We start from the raw sequence: 12,980 nt of genomic DNA on the forward strand, positions 1-12,980 counted from the left end.
CTATTTTCAAATGGCCAAAATATATATAGGGCTGAAGTGGTTAATGTATGTTTTATAATAATAGTCAAAATCTACAAAGTAACTAACTAAAGTTTTCAAATACTTAAAGTGGAGTAAAAGTTCAATATTTGCCTCTGAGATGTAGTGGAGTAAAAGTAAAAGTACTGAAAATTGGAAATACTCCAGTAAAGTAAAAAAAATACCTCAAAATTTTACTTAAGGCTACTTGAGTAAATGTAGGCTGCTTAGTTACTTTACACCATGCTGCTTATGAGGGGTAAAGTCACTGTCACAGTCTGTCTTTTCCCCTGTAGTGAACTTTTTAAACCTGTCTACCTTGTCATTGAATAAAGTTATATCTGTGGAAAGTTTATAATAATCTAAATTAAAGCAAATACCCTAATCCTTATGTTACTCATGTGTCTACTACACAAACTGGGGTAATAATACGTATTAATTATTAATGCACAATTTAGCCTACATTACAATTTATACTGCTCCCTTCTTCTACTATTTTTACGTGTGCATGCAATAAGAGCACATATGCTAGTTGTACTGCTGAGCTGTAAATGACCTATTTAGTCACTTAATTGATTTTGTATGCATAACAATGATCAGGCGGCTTAGCATTAGCTGCTCTATTAAAGTGTTGAAGGCTGTAGAATCTGCTCTCTTCAGCATATACAGTTGGCTATTAATGCGTAGTCCTATCTCAAGCAGTGTGAAAATGCACTGTGTACAGTGCTCGCAGCTTTAGTTAATTACATCCTCATCTCAGCTAAATGAGTTTTATGTTCCCAAATTAATTTCATATGTCTAAATGGAGACAGCTTTTGTGCAGTGTATTGTACATTGCACATTCTCTTTTTCTGATATGTCAGATATACATTTTATTTTGTCCCAATGGAATCAATGTAAAGTAGCTGAGTTGCTGGTCTATGCTTTGCAGTTTCCTTTTTTCCCCAAATATCATTCAAATTCATCTTGTGGGATTTTTTTTTTTAAAAAGTCCAACTATGAGTTTACACTCTGTGATCATCTGTCTCATTATACAAAAAGACCAGAAATATGGCTTTAGTTGATTTAGGATTTGTTTAATATTAAAATATGATAGGCTATCATGCTAAGGTGTGTGTGAGTGTGCATGTATTTTTATCATACACTGTGTGTTTAAGCTCTCCAGCAGCCTTTGTTGTGTCTGAATCTCCTCTGACATGCATCCTTTTCCTAATCTGCTTAGTGCAGGCATGGACAGAATAGACTACTAAATCTGATTTTATTTATCATGACTCGTGTGCACTTAGATATTATTCCAAAGAGGGAATTGACAGTGAGAGAGTAAGGGTACTTGATGTGAGAGAGAAATATCTGACCCCCGCACTAAAATCTTGACCCACACCCCTCCAGTGGCCACTATCCTGTAATTCTTTTTAAAATGTAGGCTATAGGCTACATCATTAAGATAAACTTTCATAATGTTCAAAGTAGGCGGCACTCAGCTGTATACGGTATCATGTTACAACAATGGCATGCAGCACATCAAACAAAATATAGAACAAAAAGAATCAGCTTCAACTGTTGCAATGTGAGAGCAATACTGTACATGATGCAACACACACACCCACTACTTGAATATGCAGCACATAAACGGTTAAGCTGGGATCTTTAGGGGACTGAGGTTACAGGCAGGCTTGACTCCTCGCTTTATATTAAGTGCAATTAGTTTTGTTCTTCAGCCAAAGACCTGCAAGGACACAACTCTGACTCTATACTAATGACAAACCTCTTAACAGCTACCCCTGCCTCACACATACACACACCCACACTCAGATACAAATTATGGAGAAACGGAGACAGAAGTATAGACACAGTGAAGGATATTATACACAGATAGTAACATCAGCAATACACCGCCCACTCACTCACTCACTCCATGAAATGTTAAGAAGCCTCAGAATAAACTATATGCTAGACACACAGAGAGAGAGAGAGAGAGAGAGAGAGAGAGAGAGAGAGAAGCAGGAAGGCAAATATGTCTGCCTGATGTGTTCCAATGTGACAGAGGCAGCGAGCATCTATTTCCGGAAAATTCACTTATACTTCTGCCCCCACACCCCACACACTCCCCTCCCCCGTACAATTTTTCCCTCCAATGGTGTCATGCAATTTCACTTTCTCACCCACTCAGACTTTCTTCCATTTCCACCCTCCTCAACAACCCCACCCGTCCCTCTTGATCTCACCTCTCTTATCCCTTCCTGCTTCTCTCTCTCTCTTATCCCTTCCTGCTTCTCTCTCTCTCTCTCTCTCTCTCTCTCTCTCTCTCTCTCTCTCTCTCTCTCTCTCTCTCTCTCTCTCTCCCTGTACAGTGTGTCCATTCCCAGCGGCACTGGGAGAGATGTGAAAGACCATGATGTTCAAGAGGATTTCACACATGTCACACACTCTTATTTGGCTCTGAACTGATGTTAAATTAAAGCATTTGAGGGCATTTCTTGCCACTGAAGTACTTTTGAGGTCAAAAGTTCAATATATGTGACTTTGTTTTTATTTTTATTTTTTTATTATGACTTTGGATTTTCTAGGTCTTTGGAATGGAGTTAAGTGATACGGGAGTGATGCTCTTGATGTAGAAGTCTTTGTGTAGCCCATTTTTCTCTGAGTAAGCTTTTATGTTTTTGGCTGGACAAGATGGGCTTTATTAATATTGGACATTGTAACAGAGAGAGGTCCTCTGTTACTTATGTTTGAGATAACCCTCATGTATTGAATGATATTTGCACAGCACATTTGCACTTTTAGTATTTTGCACAGTTCACCTTGCAGTGCAATATGGAGAGAGTGCAATATGTTTGTAGTGTGAGGTTTTATTGTTGAGGTTGATTGAATGCTCAACAATACCTGCTTGTTGCCAGCATGATTGGGCTGGACCATATCAGGATAACAGAGGGGGGTTATGATGTGATGTGTGTTTGCAATTGTTAATATTTATGTTGTAGTATGGATTGGATAAATAATCATTAGTGGTGTAGTTCATGGAGTTTTAATAGATGTTATGAGAGTTCATGTTATCTGTATTTATGTATGTGTATTATCCGGTAATCTACCCCTTGACATGGTTGAGTCCAAACTAATTGCCTCCACCTGAGTATAAAAGGCTGCCAGCCACATACACACTCAGTTGGTTGTAGGAAGAGAGCTGGACACCACTACCATGTCACCTGTGTAGAGAGCTGCCTGTGTTAATGTATTTTTGTATTGTCGGTGAAACAATCAGAATAAATACACCTTTTTGGTTGCACCCTATCACGGCCTCTGTATTGCTTCCAGCCACAAGTCAGGCATATCTCACAGACATCATGATTTCATATTCATTTAACTAAATGACGGTGGGGACCCAGGTGAGCAGGTACATTCCTCAAAAATTCTAACCTGAAAAAGCCTGAACTCGCTTTAAGCATATTTGTCTACGGTATTATGAAACCTTCAACCATATAGCTTAAAACAGGAAATAACTAAGCCAAAATCCCAATTCAAACCTCGGTCTAGCCTGAGGAACTAATCATCAGTTCGGCAAAGCTGAAGTAAAATGTTACCACCAAAGCAACAGTGCTCGAAGCCATTGAATTACTTGTTACTACACAAAGAGCAAAATACAACTGATCAGATGTCCCAGTTTGTCCCGGACTGTCCCAGTTTCAGTGTCCTGAGTACCGACAAATAACTGTATAACACTAAAATGTCCTGGTTTTCAACATTCACTACAAAATTGTCCCCGTTTTAAGTTTCACCAAATTAAATTTAGATGTCTGTCTGTGTGCATCTGTTTGTCTGTGTGCAAATAATGTTGTAAACCGCTGGACTGGCTTCAAACTTTGCATGCACACTCCCAGAAGGTCAAGGAAGACGGATGGAGTACACCACACAACATTATTCAAATTGGCCTCATGGTGGCGCTATACTGGGGCGCTTTTATGTTTTGGCATGTAATTCTTGAACCATGGGTTGTACAATCAAAATTCCCCTGGATTCCTTTGATCATGGCGCAACTGCAATATCCAGGCCAGTTTCTGCCTAATTAGTCATTGTGACCTCCCAAAATAAGTTTTTACACACATTTTAAAATAAATTGTGGATAAACTTATGCTCAAGCTCTTCACTATCTCATTCTTAAGCTTATCTTTCACTGCAATCCCCCCTTTTTCACTCTCCATTGGCACCCCTAAATGCTCAGGCTCTCCGATCTGTCTTTCTGTCCCAAGGGCAGACCGGAGACCGCACTCTACTCTCTCCCCTGTGGATTGCCCACCTCCTCTGACTGTCACCTGACCCCCAGCTCCACCACAAACAGACAGACGTCACTTACAACCGTCCCCGTATCTGTCACTCCTGTCTCCCTCCCTGTCACTCTCCTCCACACCAGTGGTGGACAAACTCAACCCCAGTACTTGAGTCAAAGTATAGATACTCCTGGTCAAATATTACAGTACAAGTCAAAGTTGCTCTGTCAAATTTGTACTTTAGTTAAAGTACTGGAGTAAGTGCTTAAAAGTATATACTTAAGTATTCAAAATTTGCCTACATGCTTTTAAAAATACTCAAGTATTCAAAACTGCATGCTTTTATAAAATACAAAAATAAAAAGTATGCAAAAGTACGAATTACAAAGTCGATTTTATTTTTAATATTAGTGCATTGCTGTATTATTGAAAAAAACTTTTTTCAAAATTATCAATAATAGTGACATTAGCAGATCTACAAGCTCACGAGGCGTCGCAATGCGATGAGTTTGTACATGTGCTATTTGAAATAGGGCTTAAGTGGTAAATTCATACCTTTTCCCTTGCTAGAAATGTAGTGGAGTCAAAAGTACAATATTTGTCTTTGAAATGTAGCGGAGTGAAAGTATTAAAAAATACAAATACTCAAATAAAGTACAGATATATATATATATTCTTTTTTAACTTAAGTTCAGTACTCAAGTAAATGTGCCTCGTTAATGTCCACCACTGCTCCACACCCCTTCTCATCTCATCTCTACTTGTCCTTCGCCTCCCAGATGGCTTCTTTTATCTTCTCTGTCCCCATGCTGACCCATTAAACACCAGGGAGACTTTCTGTCCTGTTTTCTGTTTAACACTCCAGTCTCCAGTGTTTGGTCACACTGTGGCCTGTTGCAGCTGCTGCTGACAACCAATTAAAGTTGCTCCTCGTCTTAAATCGCAGTTATCTGATTAAAGCATGCACAGCTAATTAAACTGCCATCTCTCTTTCCCTCTTCCTCTCTCTTCCTCTCTCTCTCTCTCCCTCGCTCTCTATCTATCTCTCTCTCGCTTCGCCCCCCCCGCCCTCTCTCTCTCTCTCCCTCCCCTGTGGTGGTGGTTGTTGTTGGTGTTGTTTGGGGGGAGGGGGGGGGTGCATGTCATGATCATAAAGAGAGATGGTCTGTAAGCTGCACTGTAGTTTGTTAAGTGAGCATGAACTGAAGTACCCTGCATGTGTGCTCTTGCTGTGAGCCAAATGAAGTCACATTTTACGTCACTTCTTGAAGTGAGTGTGATAATGATGCAGAATTGCTCACTTGCATTGATTTATGTGTGAGCTTTTTAATGCAAAAACCTGCTAAAATTGACCACATCTTACAAACATGGTGACACACTTAACACTGTTAAGTTTCTGAGACTTGTTGGAGTCCCTACAATGACTGATGTGACCACTAGTTGGCAGTAGCCTGCGTCCTTAATTGCACGTGTCAGCAGGTGAAGACCTGAGCCACCGCCTGATATTTATGGCAGCTATATGGGGACATAGCTGGCCTACTTAAATTCCTGTGCACAGTGATTGAAGCTCAGGCCCTGTGTCTGTCTGGCCTCGGCCCCTGTGCTCGCTCCTGGACTCAGTGGGAGGGATTGATGGCCCACAGCCGCAGCTGCATAGCAGATACACATCCAGTAATGCAGTACTGTAGTTCATAAATATTGACTGCATTGCCACAATGGCAGGTATAAATCCTCGAGGAGTGTCCTACGTAGGATAAATGTTGGGGTGGTTCTGTGTGTGTGTGTGTGTGTGCGTGTGCGTGTGTGTGTGCGTGTGCGTGTGCGTGTGCGTGTGTGTGTGTGTGTGTGTGTGTGTGCGTGTGTGCGTGTGCTTCAGTTTGAGTCCTCCTATATAACAACCCCTTTTCAGGAATCAATTAAAATGGCAAGGGAAGCCATCATTATATGTATTATATGTATATCTTCATTTTCTTAATCTATAAAAAAAAATCTTAATGTCTTAAATTTCACACGCCAAATGGATGTGTGCAGATATAACATACATAACGTACATATATGTCTGTGTGTGGGCACACGTCCCCGCCTCGATGAGAGCAGTAAATGCATATTGATCTCTGACTGCAGCGTGAAATGGCCATTTGATATCAGCTCCATTCACTCAGGTCTGAGGAACTGCAGCAGTCTGGAGTGTCTGCTTTATGAGCAGCCATTATCACCCCTGCTTCCCTCTATCATACACACTGACCCTGCCTTTCCATCATTTCAGCCTCTTCTGCTCCACTTTCGTCTGTCACGGTTCCATGAGCAGACCTGGAGTTTCCCAAACAGTGGGCCGCGGACCAATTTTTATGGGTTGTGAGTAAATACCCCTTTATTCTTTGTTTCCTAGATTTTGTTTTCAATTATTATGTTTTCAAAAAATTCCATCCAAAGAAGAAGAAAAAAAAACAGAGGGGAAAAAATACTTTTATTAAATAGTGAAAATGCCTGATCTACAAGCTCACAACACGTTCCGATGCGACGTGTTATGAGATTGTTGATTGGCTATTTTCACTAGTTTGGGTCCCGGGGAGACATCAAATTTCTCTTTTGGGTCTCGACTCTAGCTAAAAAGTTTGGGAACCATTGCTCTATAACACCAATGCTTAATGTGATGCCCTGATTCCCATTCTCTTCCTCCAATCTTTTCCACTAATGCATACATTATCTACTTAATTTAGTGCTATTCTGATGCATTTTGCATTTTTTTAATGCTTCATACTTATGCTCCACAACATCTCAGAGGCAAATACATTTGACAGCTTTAGATATTAGTTACTTTGCAGATTTAGATTATCGGTACAAAACATAGTAAATTAATAACTGATAAATGATTAAAATCAGACCACCTTTATCAGCATTACTTATTCCAATATAATGAGTACTTTTATGTTTGATACTGTAAGTACGTATGCTGATGCCATTATTTTGTACTTTCACTCAAGTAACATTTTTAATTCAGTATTTCTACATTATGGTATTGCTACTAAATTGAGAATAAAGCACTTCTTCCACCACTGAGTATAGAATCGGGTCTTGTGTAGTGGCATACAGCTGAAGGGAAGATCATAACGTGTGGCTAAATATCTCAAACATTAATGGACTATAGTCAAAATGGACGCAAAAAAATTATTGTCTCCCGTGTATGTTTTCCTTTTGTTAAGATAGCAAAATGTCTTGATAGGGAAGAAAGAATCTATACACTGTTCTGTTCAAAAATGTTTAGGTTATTTGAAGACAGTGAAAGCTGCAACTCACTTACCCGTACCAGTAAATTAACCTGTGTACTTTCTTCCCTTTCCATGTGGTGAGTTGGTGATTTTCCCCACCACACAATTCAAGAATCAAGTGTTGTAAAAGCTTCAGCAGAGGTCAGGCATCATATTATTTTTGGTGTAGCCTAGAGTGGGTACCCAAATGTTATTTTAACACATTTTTGGGATGTCACTACTCTTGCTCAATGCAACATGACATGTACTGTTCTATTTTCATCATGTCAGTATCATGTCAGTATCATCGTCAGTATCATCGTCAGTATCATAGTCAGTATCATGGTCAGTATCATGCCAGTATCATGCCAGTATCATGACAGTATCACTATCACGGTATCATGTCAGTATCATAGTCAGTATCATGGTCAGTATCATGTCAGTATCATGACAGTATCACTATCACGGTATCATGTCAGTATCATGGTCAGTATCATGCCAGTATCATGACAGTATCACTATCACGGTATCATGTCAGTATCATGGTCAGCATCATGTCAGTATCATGTCAGTATCATGACAGTATCATGACAGTATCACTATCACGATATCATGTCAGTATCATGGTCAGTATCATGTCAGTATCATGTCAGTATCATGACAGTATCACTATCACGGTATCATGTCAGTATCATGTCAGTATCATGGTATCATGTCAGTACCATGCCAGTATCATGCCAGTATCATGTCAGTATCATGGTCAATAGGTGGTCAGTATCATGTCAGTATCATGGTCAATAGGTGGTCAGTATCATGTCAGTATCACTTTCCCCCACTCTACCCCTCATGTCATCCAGGTTGATGGGACTTGTCAACTTGTCCAGGAAACATAGTCAACGGAGAACAAATGGAGATAGCTCATTAAATATTTGTGTGGAGAGTTCATGGCATCTTTAAAAAGCGAAGAAACGTGATCGATCGGACGACTCTCTAAGCCAGTGTTTCCCAAACAGTGGGTCGGGACCTGTTTGTGGGTCGCGGATCGATTTTTATGGGTCGCAAGTAAATATTGGTGTTTCCTAAATGTCTCTGGCAGAGACTAGAGACAAGTTTTGCACCCCGTCTGTGTGTGTGTGTGTGTGTGTGTGTGTGTCTGTCTGTCTGTCTGTCTGTCTGTCTGTCTGTCTGTGACCAGCTAATCTCTTTAGTTTACAGTACTCCTACAGATTTTGTCCAAACATCACGCAAATCAGTACACAGTCAGTATCTCTATAGTCATTAAATGAAACTAGTCTTTCAGATTTGTCATATTCCATCCTGATTGGCTTCCAATGTTTGCAGGACTGCTCGGTTTTGAACAAAATGCCTCAAATCATCAACACAGTGTGCGATTTGTGTGAAATTGTGCACACACATTGCCACTAGGCCGAGGAAGAAATGCCTCTTGAAAACTTTCAGCCTCATGGTGGCGCTATAACAGGCCGACATGTAAAACTTTTTTTTCAATATTACTCCTTCAGATTTTATCCACATTTCTCGCAAATTGGTACACATGATCTCTACAGTCATGTGATCAAGACGGATATTTTTCATATTGCATCCTGATTGGCGAATTCCGAACATTGCTGGCCCACAATAACCTACCTGACCTGGCAGAGACCTGTGCTCAGAGGAGCACTTTTTCTTTTTCATACATTTTCATGAGATATAAACAAATTCAAACATTTTTTAGAAGAATTTCATGAATAAAATAAAACATAATCAAATAAATTCCCTAAATTAGAAAACGAATGTTTAAGAAGTAGTGAAAATATCAGATCTGCAAGCTCCCAACGCAGCTCAAAGTGACGCGTTGTGAGCTTGTAGATCTCCTATTTTCACTAGCTTGGGTCCCAGGCAAACGACTAATTTCTCTTTTGGGTCTTGGGCTTTGGGAATCACTGCTCTAAGCCACTGCCCCTCCAGTTCCCATACAACCCCCTTTCTCCAGCCGCTCTCTTAATGGAAATTGACACAGACATCAAATATCTAATTTATGAGTCATACCAATATGCTTGGGAAGAAGGCAACATACAGTACACTGTAATTGCTTAACCCAACTCCAATTCAACGTTTGTCACCAAAGCTGTTGGATTATGTCACTTTATGACTGAGGATGGATGATTGTGTGTGTGTGTGTGTGTGTGTGTGTGTGTGTGTGTGTGTGTGTGTGTGTGTGTGTGTGTGTGTGTGTGTGTGTGTGTGTGTGTGTGTGTGTGTGTGTGTGTGTGCTCTCAATTTTAATCTCATTAATCTCTCTCAATTTTCTTTTTTACCAATTGGGTTCCCAGATTGGCGTGCGTGTAACGGATGGTGTGTCATACAAAGTATTAGTATATTTTCTGGATGCAGCATCACTTGTCGTATGTATGTCTTCTCTGCAAACAAAAAAATCACCAAGGGGGCTTGAAATATCGTATAATTTCATAATGAAAATGAAAATTTGCTGTAAATCTGGATAGTGACAAAGATGGTGTTTAGGTGTTTCCTTTCACTTTTTATGTGGGTACATGTGACTTAAAGCTGCAATCCAAGTTAAAGGAGAAATCCGGACATTTTAAGTGTTATCTTTGATGTCTCGTTACTCACCTACCGACGTAAAAAGTGGCATTGTTTTTTTCCAGAGATTCCCCTGTCGTCATTTTTTTCAACCCCCTCCGTTGTCATAGTGGGAGCGCGTGGCTTAGGGAAATTCGTCTATTGTAACCGATGCAAAGTAATTTTTTTCTCTACAACTACTCATTGTAGAGTCTCATGATAGTCAAACATGCGCTGAAACTTCCTGAGAGGCTACCGCTAACGCCGACCGATTTAACACTGGTTGCTTGTTTCTCTACCTGGCAACACCAAGTTGCCAGGTTCTGGAAAGAAACAAGCAACCAGTGTTAAATCGGTCGGCGTTAGCGGTAGCCTCTCAGGAAGTTTCAGCGCATGTTTGACTATCCGTTGTCTCTCCTGGTGATGAGAGGTAATTTCAACAATGTGAACAACAATAAAGATGGTGGTGCATCTAGAATCCAAATCGGTGGCCCATCTGCTTCGAATACCTTTAATGACACAGGTTGGTGTCCTATCCGATACCAGGGTCAAAAGGGTCAATGGAAGAGAAGGGAAGCCACCTCCAATCACTACAGATGTGCTAGTTATATTGTATTAACATACTCTATGATACAGATTACTTAGTTAACCTTTTATCCATTAAAATAAGTCCCTGTAGCTTTAAAATGAACAATTGTAAAAACCAAGAAAACCAGAAGCAAAATAGCAACGCAAAGGACTTTTCAAATATATTTTTCTAACCAACTGGTGTCTGAGCCTATATTAAAATTGTCTAATAGGGGGGGTGTGCGGACGGGCAGGTCGTACGGACGGACCACGTCATCACGCTTATGTCTCTATGACTCAGTCATAACCGTATAAGGAGTTCCCAATGCAGCTACGGCCAAAGTGTGTTGACTAACCTCTATGTGTCGTCATGGCATCAGGCGCAAATAAATCAGTCAGTTCCGTGGAGTTCTAGAACAATCTCCATGTATGGGCACAAAATGGGCATGTGCATATGCTGATGACACCAGGGATCTCCATATATGGGCATATCGGGCAGATCGGCGTAGGTGCGAGGGCCGTCGCGCGGGCATCAGCAAGGACTCGAAGGAGTGTGGTGCCCGCCGTCGAGTAGTTTGGATATGCGGTCGTCCAGATCCTAGAACCGCCAATCCGACCAATATGTCCATATATGGGCATATGCAGAAATCCAGTTGTCCAGAACCACCGATCTAACCGATATGCCCATATATTGGTATGCCAATGTATGGGCATATAATGATGATATCAGGGATCTCCATACATAGGCATAAAAGGGACAAGGACTGACAAATATCTCCATATACAGGACATCTCCATATATGGGAATAAAACAGACACAGACAGACGGGTAAAACGGGTACTCTAACTAAGCCCCCGAGGGCCCCGACGCTATGACTCAGACGCACCTCTAGAGTAAAGTTACTGTCATAACACATAGGAGTGTCTTGGTTTGTGTATGTATGTGTGTGTGTGTAAGTGCAAGCATGCATGCACATGCATGCACGTGTATAGTGCATGCATACACACATACACGTGCGCACACGTTTGTGTCACATCTGATGTCCGTTTGCATGTGTTGTGTCCACACAAGTTAACGTTGCCGTTTCCTCACTGCCATCTTATGCGAGGCATAGCAGTCCCCTGAGAGAGCAGACTTTCTAATGAATAATATTTTGCACAGTTCCCAAAGTCCCACAGCCATGCTCTCCATAAACGTCTGTCCAAAATGCCAACTGCTCTAAATCTGGAGTGTTACTTTAACTGAATGTGGACATGTGATTTTTACTGATGGTTGTTACTGTGTACAATCTGTTGAGTTATAAGAAAAAATCCAGGTTACCATTTGTGTGCTGTCCTAAAATGGTGTTGGGTGTGATGACATGATGCTGTTAAACACAGATTATGACAAAATAAACGTTATATGTATTTCTTACAGATATTGCTTTAAAACACAATTCATTAGACGTTTTTGCTTTCATTTTCCTTTACTGATCTATTTAGGAAGACATCAGCATCAGTTTTGTCTTGTAACTTTAATTTCTTACCCACAATGCATCTGTCCAGACAGGAGAAGAAAAGAAATCAACAGGTTACATGTAATGATTGACCTGTGGGAACAGGGGGAAAAAGCCATGTCCCATCCCATCCACTGAGAAAAACAAAAATACATAAGATGAGACAAATAAATATAGCTGGATTAGTACAGTACACGTTTCCCTTGGCTAACAGATTGGTTGCAGTGACAGAGGAGTGCATCATGACAGTGACACGAAGTTACAATTGCTTTTAGAAATCATTACTGGACATGGAGTAACTTCTCTAAGAATTGACTTGATGCGACGCTCAAAACATACAACATGAACTATATAGCTATAGTGCAGAGCCAGACTCAGGACTGGCCGATTTTATTGCAGGCCTGTGTGTATAAAATACTGTACAATATTGCTGCTGGTTTCTTTAATGGATGGCAAATGAGCACTGCTTGGATGAAACCAGTGTACTGTACCTTTCTAAGAGAAGCATGGTGAACAAGAATAGCCTCATGGTCGTATAAAACCTGAGTTATACTTGGTTGCGCGTCGTGTCGTACACGGAAAATAGCCGATTTTCTATTTTCGGTGCACAACAGGGGCGCACAACTTAAGTATAACTCAGGCTTAAGTCTTTATTTTGTTCATTTTGGGTCTACAGTACGTAGCTTCCCATTGTTAGGATTCTCTCCCCTTCTCAGACAACAACACACTCACTCACTCATGCACTCACGCACGCACGCACGCACGCACGCACGCACGCACGCACGCACGCACGCACGCACGCACGCACGCAC

This window comes from Gymnoscopelus braueri, assembly GCF_963280865.1.
Source record: "Gymnoscopelus braueri genome assembly, chromosome: 20".
Lineage (NCBI taxonomy): Eukaryota > Metazoa > Chordata > Actinopteri > Myctophiformes > Myctophidae > Gymnoscopelus > Gymnoscopelus braueri.